Genomic DNA, 7257 nt, shown 5'->3' on the forward strand with positions numbered 1-7257 from the left:
CAGGGGAGGCACCCAAGTATCCATATTCAGTGTCAATGAACAAACCGCATTTATTCACCGATATTCCCTGTTTTTCCGTTTTTTCTTTACGCTCTTCAAAGGCTCGCTCTTCTTTTTCTATGCCGTAAGAACAAGCGGGATTGGAAAATCTTTTGGGGTGCAAATGGCTTTGAACTAATTTCGCGTAACCACTTCCCGCTTTCCGTTTCGCTATAGTTCCAAAGCTGGATGCCGTGATCCGTTTCGCTCGTTGCAGGTGCCATTCTTCGCTGTTCGTTTGTTCTATCGTTCGATTTTGGATCGCGTCTCTCTCGCTGGGTGTTACATTCAGCTCGTTCATTATTTCGCATTTCCTTCTTTCGAAATCTTCCACGCTCATATCTGGCTTTTTACAATTTTCTCCGTAATTTGCGTGATCTCTTTCTTGGACGGTTTCCACTTTGTCCATCTCGCCAAATCTCTTTTTCAACGAAGTTCTTTTGAATTTTTTTTGCAGTTCACAGTTCCTGACGTGCTTTTTTATGGCCAGGCTGGGTGATTTATTCAAATAGGCCCGAATGAGTTTGGCGTGCCAAGATCGCCCAAGAATTGGCTGAAGTCCGGCGGCTCTGCATCTAGTCGCGTAAGAGTTTCTCCTATTGAAGGAAACTTGTTTTCCTCCGACAGCCTTGGCGACGAGGGACATATAATTTTCAGCCAGGTTGTTGGTTTCATTGCGAAGGAGTAGGGGGGCCAAATTTTGGACGCGTCGAGAAGCTTCTCCAAGTTTCATCTCGAGTGGTTTAGTCAATACCGCGGTCCTATCGGGTCCCGATTTGTCACAAAAATAATCCCGACAATTGGTATGGCGTCCAAATACGTGCCACGGAGTATTCCGGATGTCCCTTCTCAGAATTTCTTCGTATCGCGAGCGTATACGTAAGACAGTGTTGGTCGTATCGTCCCGCGCTTCCTTTAGATCTTTTTCCATTTCATCCGCGACGTGCGAAATAGCCGCTCTCACGCCTTTCCCCATTCGTTTGCATCTGTCTAGCGTTAGAGATCCCTTGTAGGATTTGGCTATGGCGTATAATTTTGACCGGTAGTTGCGTACCACGTGATTGGCGCATTCGCTTTTCTCCACTTTCGATCCGTACTCGACAAATTTCTTGATATTGGCGTGAACCGACGAATCCCCGTCACCAATAATTCTGAAATATTCAACGCCGTGCATTTTCTTACTTTCGTTGAACCCCTCTACTATGATATCGGATTCCATCGCTGGTGAAGAGCCAGTCCAATTGAGGAAACATTTATGTTCTCTCGGTATCTCTCCGGGCGCCGTCATAGCGCAAATACAACAATATTTATTACGTACTCCGAAGAATATTAATTTTTTGGTTGTAGCGCCTATGATACAAGCTACCCCGCATTTGGCAGAATATGGATGACCGTGGCTTCTTTGGGACCACCCTCCATCAATAACGACACTGATGTAAGGCACGCCGTTGTCCACGTCACCCCTTTCAATTGCCAGCGCTTTCTCCATTTCTCCAGCGGCAGCCATTTCATCGGTGAGCGATTTAGCCCAAAGCTGTAAAAAAAAAGGATTACTTCGTAAAATATACATTTCTAAACGGACTACGCAAACCAGGGTCGGATTTAGGGGAGGGCAACACACAAAAAGGGGCCACCATAACCTTTCTAACGATACCAAATACTATGCAAAATTATTTTTTATCTGTTTATTTCTTGAATTTTATTCTATTTTCTCATTTTATTATTTTTTCTCGCAATAAATTTTTGAGACACTCGAAAGAAAAAATATTTAAAAAATGATTCGGGGTCTCCACTCCTTCGTTGCCCCAGGGCCTACACACCTCTAAACCCAGCCCTGGCGCGAACCCCGATACAAATTCTATTATTCAATTTCCTATATCGCGCCAAGTTTCCCGAAATCGGAGAGGAGGGAGGGGCATTTTGATTATTTTGGAGGGCAAATAGTAAATTCTAGAATTATTTCTAAACAAATGCTTTAACCCAAACGTTTCCATTATTTTCATTAATCGCATTAGCTAAAGGGGAGGTATAACCTCTTGAGGGTTCGGACGTAGCACGAGCCGAAAAAGGGTTGCGAAACACTGCCGTAGCCCCTGAATAATTATATTTACGTACTTCAGAGATTTCTTCCTCCCTTTTCAAAAAAGAAGGCTTGCACATGTTTGGAATTCCAAGTACTGACAATACTTCATCCGTGTTAGCGTAGCCGCTGCCGATGGAGACAAATCCCCAAACAGCCATGTGGTTTATTGTCAGCGGTTTCTCGCCTTGTTTTTCTTTAACGCCGTGAATTGCCGGTCGACCAACGGTAGATTCTACCTTCGGCGATGACGACACAATTCGTTCTTCTTTGCAAAATTTGCATTGAAAAAGAAAGTCAGATAGTAGACCATTCCGGGTTTCCTTTAAAAATTCAAACTTCCCGCCAATCGCGGCACCACAGCGATGAGCGTCGAGATTGTGGACACCTTCGATGAAGTGCTTGATGTCAACAATCCTATTCCCAGACAACTTGAGAAACATCTGATTTGGTTTTGGAGGAATGAAATTGCGTTGTGGCGGCGCACAAGGCTCAATAATCAAGGGAGGAAAAATGGATTCATCTTCTCCGCAAGTATCTTTCACTTGTTCTTCAAACCAACTGTTTTCAATTTTTGACTGGATGAGCGGCGATTCGCCTTTATTTGGTGTTATAGAAATATTTCTAACTATTTCGACTTCTTGCGGATAAATATTAGATACAAATCGACGTCGTTTTGGGGTCGAGAATAAATCTTCAGAGGCCAAACTTCGTACAACTTCCCTTTGGACATCTTCATTTTTAATTTCTATCGCCGTAAATCCAGAGTTAGACTGTCGTTGATTCGATGTCGAAGCCAAATTTTGTTCAACTTTCATTTGATAATTTTCGGTTGAAATCGCGGATTCTTCAGTATCGAGAATACAGTTTACTTTCGCCTTCCTGGAAAACACAATACTCAGTCAGAAATTGTAAACGGTCTGCGTATCGTATATGGTACAAGTACTTACTGATTAGAAATCCTTTTATTTCTGTGGACTCTTTTCCGTGACGGTGGCTTACGAGAAGCGCGACGAGGGGCGGAAATTCTACCCATTTCGCGTTTAGAAGCGAGATTCAATAACAAAGAATTATATTCGTTTAGAAGTCGCAGATTTATGTAAGTTTACGCTAAATAACTTTACAACTTGGCCGTATTCAAATTCAGAAAAACATCGTTTTACTTAACCTTATATTAAAATGTACCATAAGGGTTTCGTAAAAATCGCTAGCAGGAGAACGTTGCCCAAAAGACGTTTACATTGAGTTGGGAATACATAGATATATTGAGATGGAATAAATTATACGTGAAGCATTAACCCTTTTCCGACTTTTTAAAAACGTACTCGCGCTAAAAAATTACCTCGTGGAATAAAGTGTTATAGCGCGCGTTACATTTGAATTTTGCTATTTTTTAAGAAAGTCGCTCACCAAGACCCTAGCGACTTCAAGCGTCAGGCAGGTTAACTACTAGAAAAATGTGGTTTTAATTGAATAATAAATTAGTCTTTCGAGCTAGCGGTGCCGTTTTCAATCGTAAACTAGATTTATGCCAAACCTATCGAGAACACTTTTAATTTTAAAAATCGGTCCACTAGTAAAAAAAATTCAAGGCCACCAGTTTCCAAGTACTATAGTTAATAAAATATTTATCATTAAACGTTAAAAAGGAATTCGAATGTACATCTTCAATCATTGACTAGTTAAGGTTTCAAAGAAAATTATGCAAAAACACGCGGTTTTATATCTTAATTATTGTAGAACTGGCGAGTGTCGTAAAAACGTCTTTTTTCTATGGTTATTGCTGACTTCCCCCTTAAGGGCCACTTGGCGGAAGTGTACGAATAATAAGATGAAAGTGTTTCTTCTGAAGTTGAGTATGAAAAGGGCGCATGACAGTGCCATTCGGCCCTCGATATTTTACCCTTTCATTCTTCGCTTTGGAAGTTGTATCTTTCATTTTGTTATTCCTTTATTTCCTCCTTGTGGCGCTAGAAGTTCGGTATGTTCGGCTTTCTTAAAGAAACGCGTGGCATTGCGAGCATGTACGGAGTACCTACCTCCCCGATTGGTTGGCGCTGGTTACTTAGTTATAGAACGAATTGAAACAAAGAACACAATTTATTTTTGGCTTACTCTAATCAACTCCAAATTTCTTTCTGGTAGACCTAAAGTGTTGTAGCAATTAGTTTTTCCTATGCTAAATGGTACACGTTTACTTTTCTAACTGATATATTATAGTGTTTAAACAGATTACCTTTTTTTCAGTCAAAATATATCTCATGTGGAATATTTAACTTGATTCCTGAAGAATAAAGAACCATCAAATGCTCTCTGGAAAATGGTGATATAACCGTGTACCTGTTAGCCTTAAGTCACAATATGTAATTAACCAAAATGTTTTTTCCTATTGCAAAATTTCCATAAATATAGGTTTGTGACTTAAGTTACCAATGCCATCCAATCGAGGAGGTAGGTACTCTGTACAATCGTACATGCTCGCAATGTCACGCGTTTCTTTAAGAAACCCGAACATACCGAACTTCTAGCATCACAAGGAGGAAATATAGGAATAACAAAATGAAAGATAAAACTTCCAAAGCGAAGAATGAAAGGGTAAAATATCGAGTGCCGAATGGCATTGTCATGCGCCCTATTCGTACTCAACTTCAGAAGAAACACTTTCATCTTATAATTCGTACATTTCCGCCAAGTGGCCCTTAAAAGGGCCTTTTTTCCCCATGGCAGACCTATCTCAAGAAGCGGCGTCTAATAAGAGAAGACCGTACAACTTGACCATGACGTGACCAATTTTCAACTTGTGGTGGTTCCATTGGTGGTGGTGGAACCTCATCCCCTTCAGGTAAAGGCAAATTTGTCAAATCTTCGTCGTCACCCGTATAGCCTTTCAATCTCCTGATGTTGTGCAACACAGCAGGCATTGACAATGCACCCAGCAAATTTAGGATCATAGTGCAATGTTCTGTCTTTCAACAAACATCGAAATGTTTGTTTCAAAACTCCATTGGACCGTTCAATGGAATTTCGGGCCTGGTGTATTTCTCCTCTGCTGTTCCTACACCAGGCCTTAAAATTGGGGTCATCAGCCAAGGTAATTGGGGATACCCGCTGTCGCCTGTAAAAATCATTTCGATGCTTGGTTAAGTAAGGTAAGTTAAAAAAAATTATTATTGGCTAGATTTTATTTTGTAGAATATTTACAATTTCGCTAATAAAAATAAGTCAAATAATTTAGTTTTTTTTGTACAACCTATACTTACCTTTTATAATAATAATAAAAAAAATTATCAATCAACCAAGAATTTCCAAGTTCTTGGTTCAAGTATCTTTTTTCAAGATAACTCGAAACTGCTGACGCTTTAAAAATATGAGCGGCGTGGGTGCTCCCTGGGAATTTTGCATTGACGTAAGATATTATTAAGTCAAAATCGCAAACCTAAAAAAGAAAAATATCAATGTTTAACATTTGCAGGTCTATTTAATTGTAAACTCAGTGGCGTAGCCAGGATTTGGTTTCGGGAAGGGCACACAATAAAAACAAATTGTACATACAATCATACGTCCATTGTACAAACTTACCAATTGCACATTCAGTGAATGGTAACCTTTGCGGTTAACATATAAAAACTCCTTATACTTGGGGTCCTTGCTGGTAGGTGGTACTATCGCTATATGAGTACAGTCAATTGACCCAATCACACCCGGAAACTTGGCCTGCTGCATAAATCTAGTTACATTGTTAAATTAGAATTTTGTACAGGCATGATCTATTACTATTACTGTAATTACCTCAATTTCACGGCTTCTCGTTCCACGTTGGTGCTGGGAAATTTTATCCACTTTGGCATTAAGATGCTATTGATTGCATCCGTTACTAGATGTAAACAACGACTCACCGTTGCTTGACTTACATCAAGAAATAAATCCTGCCCAATGGCTTTTGGATAGCAACCAACAGCATAAAATCTTAAAGCCACCTATACCTAATGTTAAATTTAATTGTTAATCTATATTTCTAAAATATAAATTATATAAAAACAATCGTCTTACCTTAGAATCCACAGGGAGGTCCGTTCCTCGAGAGCCGGACGCGTTTGTTGCAATTGGTTCACTTAATTCTTCGATAATTTCAATGACGAGAAATTTATCGAGACGAAACAAACTTCTAAATTGCAATTCATTTAATTCGAAAGCCTTGGAACGGTCTCGAATTACGCGCTCCCTCTTCAGACGTTTCCTATCCTCAATTTCTGTAAGACGCAAAAACTCAAAACAACCGAGCTGTAAAGCTGCCATTTTGAAAATACCGCGATTCTCAGTTTAAAATGACGTCACAACGACAAAAAACGCGATTCCGACCTCCTTACCCCTGTCAGAGAGTGTAAAGTCGCTTCGCTACAGAGAGGCGCCTCTTCCTATCCCCGTAATGTTAAAATTTCGTGGTACGTTTTTTCCCCATGAGAGCGTTGAAGAAGCAGACGACGGTGTTTGCAGTTCCCGGACACACGATGGCACTGTAAAATTGCTTATCAAAGAAAAATAAATTTTGCTCTCAGTAGGTTAAAGTTGAATTCAGCTCAGTCAGCTGTGATGTTGAATTATTTTAAGTATTTAAGTAAAACAGTTGATTTCGTAAGAAATATAAAAGTAAGTTTATTATCAACTGTACTTTTTTAATATATCAAAAGAAATTCGTGGAATCTAAAGTGGAATATTTTATGGGCTGGCCAAGTCTTAATTAAATATACCAAAACCATGGTAGAACATTGGTGTTTTGAATAGCAGCGGTGAATTAAATATTCTGAAATATAATTAAGAACATTTTCTTTTAGGAGGTTCGGACTTTCAATGGCTTTGCAAATTTCTAAATCTTCGTCAGTGAATTGTCCTTTACCTTGCAAAACCCAATGGTTATCATATTTGGACAACTCTTCATCATGGTCCAGGAGCTGGTACTTTAAACGAGTCTGTTTAAAATAAAGTCATCCAAATTGTCAATTCAATATGAATCTGATGGTTTTAAGAGGCTATTGACTGATGCAGCTCTGTACGCTCCCTGGTATTGTTGAGGATTTGGATGATCTCAATTGTCTCCTTATTGGCGAAAGCAACCTAAGTAGTTTTCTAAAAATCTTGAC

Source organism: Leiobunum rupestre, chromosome 2, assembly GCF_980474605.1.
Source record: "Leiobunum rupestre chromosome 2, qqLeiRupe1.1.hap1, whole genome shotgun sequence".
NCBI classification, from domain to species: Eukaryota; Metazoa; Arthropoda; class Arachnida; order Opiliones; family Sclerosomatidae; genus Leiobunum; species Leiobunum rupestre.